A 14,405-nucleotide genomic window follows, 5' to 3' on the forward strand; every position below is an offset into this window, starting at 1 on the left:
CAAGATTCTGGGAAACAGGAACTTTTATAACTGTTGATGAAAACAAGAACTGATATGATCACTTTGGAAAACAACTTGCCAATCCAGTGAAACTGAAGATGCTGATAGTTTAGGTATGGTGTCCACTCCAGAGAGTGTATGTCATATGGATATATGATTGAGGATGTTCAAAGCAGGACTGTTTGTGATAGCAAAAACATGGAGTACTGTGTAAAGCTTTGTTTTTGAAGTTTTAGGAAAGTATAGAGCAGTGACAGTTGTGACCTAGATCTGTGGATATCAACACGAATAAATTGCACAAGGAAGCACAATGTTAAGTGCAAAATACATGTAAACGTTATGTCCAGTATGGAAAACATTCATGGAAAATATTAAAGAGACAAATGACTAGTCTCTATTTTTTTATGGATACGTGCATGCATGTTAGCATGCTTGCAAGGGAATGATAAGCACTGATTTCAGAGTCATGGTTGACCTGGTGGAGGAGGAATGTGGCGTGGGTAAGATGTTGCTGAAACATTTTATATCTTATTTTTTATTTATTTATTTTTTTTTGCTTTTTTTAGGGCCACACCGACGGCATATGGAGGTTCTTAGACTAGCAGTTGAATCAGCTACAGCTGTTGGCCTACGCCACAGCCACAGCAATGAAGGATCCAAGCCGCATCTGTGATCTACACCACAGCTCATGGCAATGCTGGATCCTTAGCCCACTGAGCAAGGCCAGGGATCAAGTCTGCAATCTCATGGTTACTAGTCGAATTCATTCACAGGACATAAATCCATATACTTTATTTTTTTTAAAAAGACAGAATCTTTGGATGCAAATATAGCAAAATGATATCATCCGCTTAATCTATGCAGTGACTCAATGGATATATGTCATGGGGTATTTTCTGTATATTTAATGTTTGAAATTTATTCGACAAATCTATATTGAGGGCCTTATTTATGCTAGGCAGTTTTCCTAAATGAAAAGTCAAACATGAAGGAGTGAATGGGAAGAGAAATCTTCTAGTGACACACGTGTAGAAACATCTAGTTGGACGTGTGTTGGGTCACCTGGGCTTGTGGGGGTCCTTCAGGATATAGGACTGAGAGTAAGCATTGCATCTGTCAGCGGAGATCTAAACCTGAACCTGATGCCTTTATCTGCAGAGGGAGGTGAAGTCGACAATTGGCTTTTCCTGTTTAAAGCATGTGTGAGGCTTTCTTCCTTCAGGATAGGGGCCAGCAGCGTGCTCAAAGAGTGAACAGTAGGCTTGCCTTTGGGCCCCCACAGACAGGATGTTAGGACAGGTGCATCTGAAAAGACCTCTTGTTTGGGAACCTGAAAGGCCCTGGACTGCAGGGTAAAAGGAGGTTTACACTGAAGCCAGGAAGCTCTGAATTTTCTAGCATAAAGACAAGTGTGCCTGGAAGGGCCGTGAGTCGCCCCTTCCTGATGGACGCCGGGCTGGGGCAGAAGCCTCTGACCATTGGTTCTCCCTTAACCCTGTCACAGCTGGACAGGAGGATCCTGGGAAACAGCACATCCCAGACGAGGAATGCTGTGGTGCCAAGGGGTTAACAGACACTTTGTGTGAAGTTTTAATATTCCATAAATGAAATGTGCATGTGAAATGGGAAAAAAAGAGGAAAAGATTATATTTGTCAGCTGGGCTGCCATATGTTGTTCTGGCCGGAGCACAGCAAAAATGGTGACAATTCTTTCCTGAATGAGAATCTCTGTCAACTCCTGATTTCATGCCTTATTTTGGACAGGCAGGAGCTTTCTTCATGACCAGACAGAGCCTAAGATTTCTGTTTTTATGGGGGCAATCTGTGGCTACCCCTAAAGGGTAGGATGATTGGCTTGATCCTCAGAGGAAAAAGCAAGAAAATCATAAAATTCATCAGCGTATTTTTTTTCTTTCTTTTTTCTTTTTTTTTTAATGAAACTAGCCCTTAGGGTAAAAACAGTCCTTTTTAAGAGAACAAATAGCTAGCTGAACGACAAATGGAGAGGAGGTTATGTTGGCAGATTTGTTAGTTCCTACCAAAGTCATCATCACACAATTTTGCAGAATTGACTTTGTCACACAAAAGGCTTTTCTTGGTCATATTTGGTAAGTTATGATAGTGAAAAATAAATGTCTAAGTCTATGTGTTGTAAGAAAAACAAGTTTCAGCCTTGATGTGAGAAGGTTGGTCTTTTCTAATTATAGATTTATGTCTTACTTTGCATTTGAAAATGCTGCACTGGACATAATACTTTTTAAAAATAATATTTTATGGATTCTGTTTATTGATTCTCTAAGTAATATCTAGAAATTTTGAAAATTATAGAAAATTTATAAAAGAAAACAAAAATTTCCTGTAATCCTGTAATTGAAAGATATAGTAAAATATTTTAATATACATTTCCATATTATAAATATAAGTAAATGTATACATAACTTTTATATAGTTGACATCATAGTAGTAAGTGTATGTCAGTTCTTTTTTTTAAAGTATGGTTGATTTACAATGTTGTACCAATTTCTTCTGTACAGCAAAGTGACTCAGTCATACATATATGTACATTCTTTTTTATATTATTTTCCATCATGGTCTATCCCAGAAATTGGATACAGTTCTCTATGCTATACACTAAGACCTTGTTTATCCATTTTTATCCATTCTAAATGTAATAGTTTGCATCTACTAGCCCTAAACTCTCAATCCATCCCACTCCCTCCACCCTCCCCCTTGGCAACTACAAGTCTGTTCTCTATGTCTGTGGGTCTGTTTTTGTTCTGTAGATAGGTTCATTTGCACCACATATAAGTGATATCATATGCTATTCACCTTTATCTTTCAGATTTACTTCACTTAGAATGAGAATTTCTAGTTGCATTGATATTGCTGCAAGTGGCATTATTTCATTCTTTTTTATGGCTGAGTAGTATTCCATTGTATATATGTACCACATCTTCTTAATCCACTCATCTGTCAGTGGACATTTAGGTTGTTCTTATGCCTTGGCTATTGTGAATAGCGCTGCTATGAAGATATGGGGACATGTATCTTTTTGAATTGTAGTTTTGTTTGGATATATGCCCAGGAGTGGGACTGCTGGATCATATGGTAGTTCTATATTTAGTTTTCTGAGGAACCTCCATACTGTTTTCCATAGTAGTTGCACCAATTTGTGTGTGCGTGTGTGTGTGTGTGTGTGTGTGTGTGTATGTGCTTTAGGGCCACACCCGCAGGATATGGAGGTTCCCAGGCTAGGGGTTGAATTGGAGCTGTAGCTGCTGGCCTAGGCCACAGCCACAGCAATGCCAGATCTGAGCCAAGTCTGTGACCTATACTATAGCTCATGGCAATGCTGGATCCTTAACCTGCTGACCGAGGCCAGGGACCAAACCCACATCCTCATGGATTCTAGTCAGATTCATTTCCATTGAGCCATGACAGGAACTCCTGTACCAATTTACATTCTCACCAACAGTGTAGGAGGGTTCCCTTTTCTCTACACCTTCTCCAGCATTTATTATTTATAGATTTATTAATGATGGCCATTCTGACTGGTGTGAGGTGATAACATCATTGTAGTTTTGATTTGCATTTCTCTAATAATTAGCATCGTTGAACATCTTTTCATGTGCCTTCTGGCCATCTGTTTGTCTTCTTTGGAGAATTATCTATATAGGTCTTTTGCCCTTTTTTTTTTTTTTTTTTTTTTTTTGTATTTTTGTCTTTTGTTTTTGTTGTTGTTGCTATTTCTTGGGGTGCTCCCGCGGCATATGGAGGTTCCCAGGCTAGGGGTTGAATCGGAGCTGTAGCCACCGGCCTACGCCAGAGCCACAGCAACGCGGGATCCGAGCTGCGTCTGCAACCTACACCACAGCTCACGGCAACGCCGGATCGTTAACCCACTGAGCAAGGGCAGGGACCGAACCCGCCACCTCATGGTTCCTAGTCGGATTCGTTAACCACTGCGCCATGACGGGAACTCCTTCTGCCCATTTTTCAATTGGGTTGTTTGCTTTTTTGTTTTTGAATTCTATGAGCTGTTTGTATATTTTGGAGATTAAGTCCTTGTCAGTTGCATTATTTGCAAATATTTTCTCCCTTTCTGTAGGTTATCTTTTAGTTTTGTTTATGGTTTCCCTTGCTGTGCAAAAGCTTGTGAGTTTGCTTAGGTCCCATTTATTTTTGTTTTTATTTCTATTGCCTTGAGAGACTGACCTAAGAAAACATTTGTACAATTTATGTCAGAGAATGTTTTGCTTATGTTCTCTTCAAGGAGTTTTATGGTGTTGTGTCCTGTATTTAAGCCTTTAAGCCATTTTGAGTTTATTTTTGTGCATGGTGTGAGGGTGTGTTCCAATTTCATTGATTTATATTCACCTGTCCAATTTTCCCATCACTACTTGCTGAAGAGACTGTCTTTCTCTCATTTTATATTCTTGCCTCCTTTGTCAAAGATTAATTGACCGTAGGTGTTTCGGTTTCTATCTGGGCTCTCTGTTCTATTCCATTGATCCATATATTTGTTTTGGTGCCAATACCATGATTTTTTTTTTTTGATTAATGTAGCTTTGTAGTATGTCTGAGTATGGGAAGATTATGCCTCCTGTTTTTTTTACCTCAGGATTGCTTTGGAAATTCTTGAGATTTTATGGTTCCATATAAAATTTTGGATTATTTATTCTAGTTCTGTGCAAAATGTCCTGGACAGTTTGATAGGGATCACATTAAATCTGTAGATTGCTTTGGATAGTATGGCCATATTAACAATATTCTTCCAATCCAAGAGCATGGTGTATCTTTCCATTTCTTTGAATCCTTATTAAATTCCTTGATTAATGTTTTAGAGTTCTCCGTGAATAAGTCTTTCACTGACCTAGGTATTTTAATTTTTTTGGGTAGATTTTGAAGGTTTTTTTTTCTTTTTTTACATTCTTTTTCTGATATTTCATTGTTAGTATACAAAAATGCAGCTGATTTCTGAATGTTAATCTGGTATTCTGCTACTTTGCTGAGTTCATTTATCAGATTGAGTTTGTTTGTTTTGTTTTTCCTTTTTTGACTGCACCTGAGGCACACAGAAGTTTCCAGGCCAGGGATCAAATTCAAATTCAAGTCACATCTATTGTCTATGCCACAGCTGCCACAATGCCAGATCCTTAACCTGCTGTGCCACAGTAAGAACTCCCAGATTGAATAGTTTGGGTGTGGATTCCTTAGGGTTTCCTATATACAGTATTGTGTCATCTGCATATAGTGACATTTTTACCTCTTCCCTTACAATTTGGATACCTTTTTTCCCCCCCTTTTTTAGGGCTGCACCTGTGATATATGCAAGTTCCCAGGTTAGGGGTCGAATGGGAACAGCAGCTGCCATCCTACACTACAGCCACAACAACACCAGATCTGACCTATCTATGTCTGCAGTCTATATTGCAGCTCATGGCAATGCCTGAACCTTAACCCACTGAATGAGGCCAGGTATCAAAACCACATTCTCAAGGATACTAGTCAAATTCTTAACTTGCTGAGCCACAATGGGAGCTCCTAATTTGGATACCTTTTTATCCTTTTTCTTGTCTGATTGCTGTGGCCAGGACTTCCAATGATATGTTGAATATAAGTGGTGATCATGGGCATCCTTGCCTTGTTCCATATTTTAGTGGGAAGGCTTTCAGCTTTTCTCCACTGAGTATTTTATTGGCTGTGGGTTTATTATAAATGGCTTTTATTATGTTAAATGATGTTCCCTCCATATCCACTTTGGTGAGAGTTTTTTTATCATGAGTGGATATTGAATTTAGTCAGATGTTTTTTCTACATCTATTCAGATGATCATGTGTTTTTTTTACTTTTCTCTTGATGTGTATCACATTGATTTATTTGCATATGTTGAGCCATCCTGGTGACCTTGGGAAGAGTCCAGCTCAGTCATGATAAATGACCTTTTTTATGTGTTGTTGGATTTGGTTTGCTAAAATTTTGTTGAATATGTTTGCATCTATATTCATCAAATATTTTGGCCTATAATTTTCCTTTCTGGTGGTATCTTTGTCTGCTTTGGGTATTAGGGAGATGGTGGTTTCATAGAATGTCTTTGGGAGTGTTCCTTCTTCCTCAGTCTTTTGGAAGAGTTTAAGGATAAAGATAAGTTCCTTGTGTTTATTATCACTGTCACTAATTTTTTTTTTTTTTTGATCTGTATACTGGCTTACTTTAATGATCACTTTCCAGTTGTGATTTCTACCATCCTATATCTTCTTACTTCTTTCCCGTTTAGAGAAGACCTTTCAATATTTCTTTTAGGATAGGTTTTGTGTTGTTGTATTCTTTTAGTTTTTGCTTGTTTGAGAAGTTCTTTATTTCTCTTTCTATTTTAAATGATAACCTGCTGGGTAGAGTATTCTATGTTGTGAATTTTTCCCTTTTAGAACTTTGCATATATCTTGCCACTCCATTCTGGCCTGCAGTGTTTCCGTAGAGAAATCCACTGATAGCCTTATGGGGTTTTCCTTGTAATTAACTCTGTTTTTTCTTGCTGATTTTAGAATCTTCTCCTTATCTTTAACTTTTGTCATTTTTATTATAATATGTCTTGGTATAGGTCTCTTTAGGTTTATCTTATTTGGGACCCTCTGTGCTTCCTTTATCTGAATATCTGTTTTTCCTTCCTTACATTTCAGAAGTTTCCAGCCATAATTTCTTTTAATCCCCTTTTCTCTATCTTCTCCTTCTGGGATCCTTATTATGCATAGATTGGCATACTTTGTATTATTCCATAGATCTCTTGGATTGCTTTCATTTGGCTTTCAATCTGCTGTCCTGATTGGGTGATTTCCCTTATTCTATCTTCCAAAGCTCTTATTCCTCTACAGTATTCATTCTGCCATTCAATGTCTTTACCTCAGCTTTCAACTCAGCAAATGAATTTTCTAATTTTTCTTGGCTCCTCCTTATAGTTTCCAAGTCCTTTTTATAGTAATCTGCATTACTATTGATAGCCATTCTTAATTTCTTCAGTATTTTCATTACCTCCTTTTTGAACTCAGTGTCTGTTAGACTGGAAGAGGTTTGTTTCATTGTTTGCTCCTTCAGGGAAATTCTGTTCTTTTGGCTATACATATATACACACACACACACACACACACATATGTATGTGTGTGTGTGTGTGTGTGTGTATATATATATATATATATATATTTTTTTTTTTTTTACTCTGTGAGTCTAGGGGAAATCATTCACCTACTCTAGTCTGGAGGGCTATCTATATGTGGGAGCATCCCTGGGTAGCTTGTGTAGGTTTATTATTTTTTTGGCATGAGGGCTATTTTTTGTTTGGAAGCTGGTTATCTTTTTCTTCAGTATGTGCAGACCATTATCCCCTTGATATGGGGTGTGCAGGTGCATAGCTCATGCCTACTTCCAGGGAGGTTGTGACAATGCGTGGTGCCTCAGGTCATGCCTGGTTGCCAAGCCCTTGGCAGTGGTGGCAACCCATGGGGGAGGTGGGGGCGGTGGGCTGCACCTGGTTGCTGGGCCTTCAGTAGTAGCAGTGACTCCCATGGAGGTGGAGGCAGTGCTCAGTCACAGGGCCCTTGGCAGCAGCAAAGGCTGGATGCTTGCGTTCCCAGGGAGGTGGGGGCAAAAGTCAGTGCCTGGTTGCAGGAACCTCAGCTGCACTGGTGGTGGTAGGCTGCAGGGCCCTTAGCGCTGACAGTGGTGGGGTGTGTGCATTCTCAGGGAGGTGGAGGTGACAGGCAGCACTGGGTCAGAGGGCCCTCTGCAGCAGTGTCAGTCCCTCGGGTTGGAGGGGATGGCAGGCAGTCATGAGCCACACTGACCTATGGAGTCTGCAGTGGTTTGCACCTGCCCTTGTAGCCCACACAAGAGGTGCCCTGCCTCCCAAAAGTCTGTTGCACACGCACAGAGAAAGAAGTTCCTATGGTGGTCCTGATTGCAACTCCACTCCCAACAATGTTGCCTTTCTTCTCTGGCAGGCTCAGACCTTCTCCCATACTTCTTTGGCTGTAGCTAACTGCTCCCTAGCCCCTTCAGGCTATTTCCACACAGCCAACCCAATCTTCTCCCTGGAACTGACTTCCAAAGCCCCAGCCTTAGCAACCAGACCCCACCTGAGTGTCTGGCTAGATTGTGCTGGGTGGTGGTCCTGATCATCTGTGTGGTTTTGTCTCTCTGCTTTGCCCTCCTCAGACTGGCTACTGTGCTTTACTCTAAGGCTTTGAGGTTCCCCCCCTGTCCCAGCTGATCTCCCTACCAGCCGGGGGCTTCTAGGGTGCAGATTCCTTTCCTCTTTAACAGCTCCTTCCCAGGAGTGCTGGTCCTGTCCTGTTTCCTCTCTTTTTTTCCTTTTGTCCTACCCAATTATGTGGAGATTGTCTTGCCTTTTTGGAAGTCTGAGGTCTTCTGCCAGCCTTCAGTAGATGTTCTGTGAGAATCATTCTATAGGTAGATGTGGGGGTTTGGGGTATATTTGTGGGAGAGGGTGAGCTCCACATCCTGCTCCTTCAACCATCTTGATTCCACTCCCTCAATATAATTCTTAGTAGTTCCATATAGTGTATTGTGAGGATGTTCCATTCATTGTTAATTATCCCTAATTTCTTGGGTGTTTGGTTTCTTTCTCAGTTTGTCTTCCTTTCACTGACAAGTAAGACCAATCATCTTTTTTCTCGTATGACTATTTTTTTTTTTTTTTTTTTTTTTGCAGAAGATGGCACTGTTTCCTAGAAAAGTGAGTGAAGTTACCCTTGACCAATTAAGGTATAATTTAGAATCTTTCATATGATAGTGCTTACTGAACTGAGGTTCTCTGGGGAGGGGAAGCATTAAGAGAAATGACCATAGGAAGGTCTGAAAGAATGAGAGGGTGAAAAATGGTGACAGAATCAGATGGTGGTAAAGAGCCCCAGCCTCTGCACTGAATGGGAAGATAATCTGAAGTCAAAGAACATCACCATAGGGATGAGATGATTGCCTCCTCCCCCTCGCCCCCCCAAGTAGAGTGAATCCCAGTACTGCAGATCCTTTCCTGAAATCTAGGAGCGGGGAGCAGAGAGTAAGCACCCCAGCCAGGACGGCACAGTGAAGCCTGAGCAAAATGTGAAGAGAGAGCAAGGCAAGTAGGTGAGGGTACCAGGAAGAAGGAAGGGGAGGAGGAGAAAGGAGGAGAAGAAATGGTCACCGAATGTAGCCCATTATTAGGGAACTAAAAATAACTCCCAAGAGCGTCTCCCATTTTAGAACCATCCGAGTCACTATGCTGTCCACCTGAAACTAACACAATATTGTAAATCAACTTCCCTTTAATAAACAAGAGGGAAAAAAGAAAAGATAATACCTGAAAGATGATGAGGAAACAACAGGATGACTAGGAAGAAGAGACAGCAGAATTGAGAAAATAATTTGGGGATCAAACCAATATCATGAATGGACTGATGAAGCAAATAATAATAGCAGCTAACATTTATTGAGCATTTAGTATGTACCATACACTGCTTTGAATACTGTATATGGATTATTTCCTTTAATACCTATAAAAATACTGTAGTAAGTGGTATCTTCATTATCAAATGAGGACACGAAGACACAGGGTGGATAAGTCATGTTTACTCATTAGAATATCGCAGAGACAAGATTTTAAGCCCAGACATGTTCTATGATACTATTAACGTACATTTATCCCAGTTATTAAAAGGCACTGTTTGTATCCATCCATCTGTACATCCATCCATCCTTCTACTTATATATGCCGAGGATACTTATGATATCTATTGCTGGTTGATTTTTTTTCTTTATGCTTTTCTGTATTGATTGAATTAAAAAAACAGTATTTTTATCAACTTTACAAAAGAATTAAATGAGTATAGTAATGTAACAACAATAATACAATGATTGTAGTAATAAGCACTACCACTCATATTCCTATATCATAAACTTAATAATTCACTTCCTTATTTATCTTCTAGCTGATCCACACATTTTATATTAGTTGCTTTAAAACAAGATGGTAATTGTGATATGATTTCTTTTTAGCTTTTGGCATTTGAAGATGTCTCAATACACCAGTCAAATTATGGTTTAGTTTTAGACCTTCTTCACGTTTGAACTGAAACTTCTGAATTGAGTCCCACCTACACACCATTTCCTACAACCCTTCTCCATATGTATGGTGCAGTTTGCTTTTTCTGTTTAATTATTGTCACTCTTCCCCACTGGAATGTAGATTCTATGAAGGCAGGCTATTTCGTCTGTCTTAATTGCATCCCCAACACCTAGAATAGAGCCTAGTATGTAGGATATGCCAGACATGTTTGTTGAATGAACTAATGAATGAATGAATAATAGAAGTGGAATTTAACAGAAAGTTGCTTGGAGAAGGAGTCATGGAATCATTGAATCCTTGAAGTGAACTTCAATTTTGAGTACCATTCAACTAGATTTTAATTGTTATTATGGCAGTTTTTCCACATTTAATTCATAATCTGCATTAAAAATACACAATAAATACTTATTTCACGTGCTTAAAATATTTCAAGCTTGCATATCACACCCACACATACCCACAAACACTCCTTTTTTTTTTTTTTTTGTCTTTTTGCCTTTTCCAGGGCCGCTTCTGTGGCATATGGAGATTCCCAGGCTAGGGGTCGAATCGGAACTGTAGCTGCCAGCGTATGCCAGAGTCACAGCCACGCGGGATCCGAATCGTGTCTGCAACCTACACCACAGCTCACGGCAACGCCAGATCCTTAACCCACTGAGCAAGGCCAGGGATTGAACCCGCAACCTCACAGTTCCTAGTCGGATTCGTTAACCACTGAGCCACGACGGGAACTCCAGGATTCCTTTTTGAAAAGATTAGCTCTAAGGCAAAAGCAAGTGCTCTTGACTTTGGAGGAAAAGCCCTAAGTTTTTCTGCAGCCATGTGCTAGTAAAAGATTTTCTTGTAGGAGTGGCAGACTGGCAGCCCTGAAGACCAGGTTTGGTTCATAGAGCTTTCCATTTGATTTCATTGCCAACATTAAACAAAAGATTTCTTTTAAATAATGTTTTTCAGGGTGGGGGAAAAAATGTAATTGTAATGTATACATGTAAGGATCACCTGACCCCCTTGCTGTACAGTGGGAAAATAAAAAAAAAAAATGTTTTTCTGTTTTTCTTGAAAGTTGGCAGAACTGGCTACACCAGATCCATAGTTTCACATAATTGACTGTTGCTTAGTAGCTGCTGCCGCTTTCAGCTAGAGCACAGTGCTAGAGTTTGCCACAGTCCACACCATTCCATAACGTATTCCTGACTATCTTGTGCCTGAGTCACTTTGCTCAATCACATCACCTGCCCATTCCTGTAGTCATTTGAGTTTGCCATCATGATCTAGTTTTTTTATTGAATTATCATTGATTTATAATATTGTGTTAAAGTGGTGTACAGCAAAGTGATTCAGGGGTGTGTGTGTGTGTGTGTGTGTGTGTGTGTGTGTGTGTGTGTGTGTTGGACTTGCAGAAGAGAAGTGAAGGAGAAGTAGAAGGAAGGCAGGAAGTAGGAAGAGACATTCTGGATGTCTTGAATTAAAGAAACTTGAATTAAAGTCATTTGCAGAAGAATCATTTCACCACTCCTTTTTCTTCTTAACACAGGTACTTCAATTCTTTAAAAGCATTTATTTGTAAAAATATTTTATAATAATTTTAAAAACACTTTAAAATAAAAATATCTAAGAATTTTTTTCAATATTTGAACATTTTATGAGTATATGTAAGATTTGCTAATTTTGATGAAGCAAACAAAGGACAAGAATTTACTTGTTGCCATCTTTTTATCACCAGTACTTGGTCCAATAAATGCTCATAAAATGATTTCTCACCCAGTCTTTATTATATGTAAAACTGATGGATCTGAGAGACACAGTCTCATTTTATCCCGGGCTAGTCTCTGTGGAATACCACCTAATAAAAAATAAAATGTTTTACGGAGGCAGGTAGCGGAAGGAAGCAGGAAAACAGGAACAATTTTGTCTTGGTAATACTAAAAATGAAGTAATCAATAGGGTGACCATATGTTCTTATTTGCTGGGACAATCCCAGTTTATTCCTACTGACTTGGCACAATTATTAATAGCATCACTTTTCACTCTCAAAGTGTCCTTGTTTGGATGATAAATTATATAGGCACTCTATTAATCAGGCCCTCGATAATCAAAAGCTATTTGTAATCTAATTGCAGGGACTTAAGGTTTTGTATTGTTTGGGTGGAAAATGACGGTCTAGCTATCTAAATTGGAAATTATCAAATGCATTAACATTTTAAAAAGAGATTTTATACACACATGTATGTAAGTCACTTTAATAACACTGCTTTATACTCTTAATTATTTGTATAATTATTGCCACTGGTCTTCTTAAGAACATTCTTCCACACTTGGAAATATGCTTGTTTTTATTTTCTCTTAATGCCTTGCAAACAATTTTGCTCTTAGTGGACATTCAATAAACATTTATTCAATGGAATTGAGTAAAATGAAATCAAATTTTTATTTGTCCCATCAGGGATAATTTGTGTTGTTTTATCTTCTGGTCCACAAACTGGGAGGAGTCAGTATTCGCTATCAATTTGGCATATTTGCATACTTTCTCATTTTTTGTGCTTTCTCATCCTTGTGATGCTTTGTCCTTAAAAGCTCTAGTTGTGTATTGTTGCAAAGCATTTCTTTCCTGAAATGGTTAAAAAAAATTATGTTCATTAAGGCAAATTGTCCAGCAGTGGCTTTGATTTCTTTGGACATGTTGGACAGAAATGGTATCTTTTTTTATTTTTTGGCCAAGCTTTTCATCAGAAGGACAACAGGAGACTACCAACAGGATGTTGGCCATAACTTAACAATTTTCATTAGTTAAAAATTCAATGGATAATTTTCTGGCCCTGTAAAGATTTAAAGAGACTCAAATAAGAATGACATAGAGGGGTTCCCAGGTGGCGCAGTGGGTTAAGGATCTGGCGTTGTCATTACTGTGGCTGGAGTCACTGCTGTGGCGGGGGTTTGATCCCTGGCCCAGGAATTTTTGGATGCTGCAGGCGCAGCCAAACACACACACACACACACACACACACACACACACACACACACACACACACACAGGACCAACCTTTGAGAACCTGTATATTTTGTATTTGAGTACCAAAACTTCTGGCCAACTGGCAAGGCACTGAGCTCTTCTAACAAGTTATAGGGTGGAAATTATATCTCTTCTCACCCATCTGCTCTAGGGGCCATAGCTCATATTTAGAAGTAGCACTACTTGCAAGGAAGAAAAAAAAAAGACCATCAATGAAGGTTAAAAAAGAAGACTAAAAGGCCATCAGTGAAATAACAGCAAATACAGCAACAAAAAAGGAAGACAAATCACTATGTAATATTCATGCAAAGGTCCACATTCTACACCATCGTCACCTGGCACAGTCAGTCTACACAGGTTCCTGTATAGCCTTTTCAAAAAACAAAAGGCATTTGCTTTTAATGACATGTAAGGGTGTTTCTCTGTGAAGGGGAGGCAATAGCCCTTCGCAAAGTACGTTAGCAGAGTCAAAGCAGTGAGGGTTGAGCTACAGAAGGAGAGTCACATAAATAGAGGGAAATGCTCAAAAAAGGAAAGAGGAACAGAGAAGGTTTGAGAAAGGATAACTAGTGAAAGCAGTTCTCTATAATTTTCTTTTATCAGCTTTGAGCAGCTAAAGGAATCAATCACTTTTTTCTTAGTTGACTACATCCCTTAAAAAGGTAAAGCCTTCTGCCACTGGCAGAGAAAAATGACTTTTTCACCCTCTTCTGCTACTGCGTTTACAGATGATAAAACTCTCTTCAGTGGCTCAGCCTAGGTTCAGCTGGGCAAGTCAACTGAAGATAAGAGATGTACAATATAGCAACGGCAAAGAGCCTGTTATTCAAAAGGATGGACACATCCTATAGTAAGGTACCTTTTCTCTTTTTAGTATGAGCAAGACCAATATAAAGCAATTTTCAGGAACAATCTTGTATTAAGAATCATATGGAAATACTGCTTATTTAAGACTCGCCTTAAAATACTACTAATGTTTTGGGAAACCAGTTGTGCTCAATGGTGTAATAAGTGGTATGACTTTTAAATATATGTGTTTTCACTTAAAAATGATCCTTTCCCACACAGGATATATTGGTTTTAGCTATGAGAGAAAAGGGTAGTATTAAATGCCTGGCCTTGAAGATAAGAAAAAAAAAGAGAGATACCTTGATTTAAAGAGATTCTTCAGCATAATATAGTTTTTATCTTTTGGAATTTTCTGATACATTTGTATTCTATTCTTGTATTTGATCTACAAAGTGTATTGCTTTTTTTTTTAACTTGTTGAGAATA

The 14,405-nt window shown here is 38.9% G+C and overlaps 1 long non-coding RNA gene across 5 annotated transcripts in view; it reads left to right on the top strand.

Moving 5' to 3' along the window:
* LOC110260285 overlaps positions 1 to 14,405 on the top strand; it is a 492,008-nt gene that overhangs the window by 229,311 nt on the left and 248,292 nt on the right. For 3 of the 5 annotated variants that reach the window (XR_002343281.1, XR_002343280.1, XR_002343282.1), the window contains exon 4: positions 8,726 to 8,778. The exons of the other annotated variants lie outside the window; for them this stretch is intronic. This is a non-coding gene — a long non-coding RNA (uncharacterized LOC110260285). The remainder of the gene's footprint in view (positions 1 to 8,725; positions 8,779 to 14,405) is intronic. 5 annotated transcript variants of the gene reach the window in all.

Source organism: Sus scrofa, chromosome 4, assembly GCF_000003025.6.
Source record: "Sus scrofa isolate TJ Tabasco breed Duroc chromosome 4, Sscrofa11.1, whole genome shotgun sequence".
In the NCBI taxonomy this organism is placed as follows: domain Eukaryota; kingdom Metazoa; phylum Chordata; class Mammalia; order Artiodactyla; family Suidae; genus Sus; species Sus scrofa.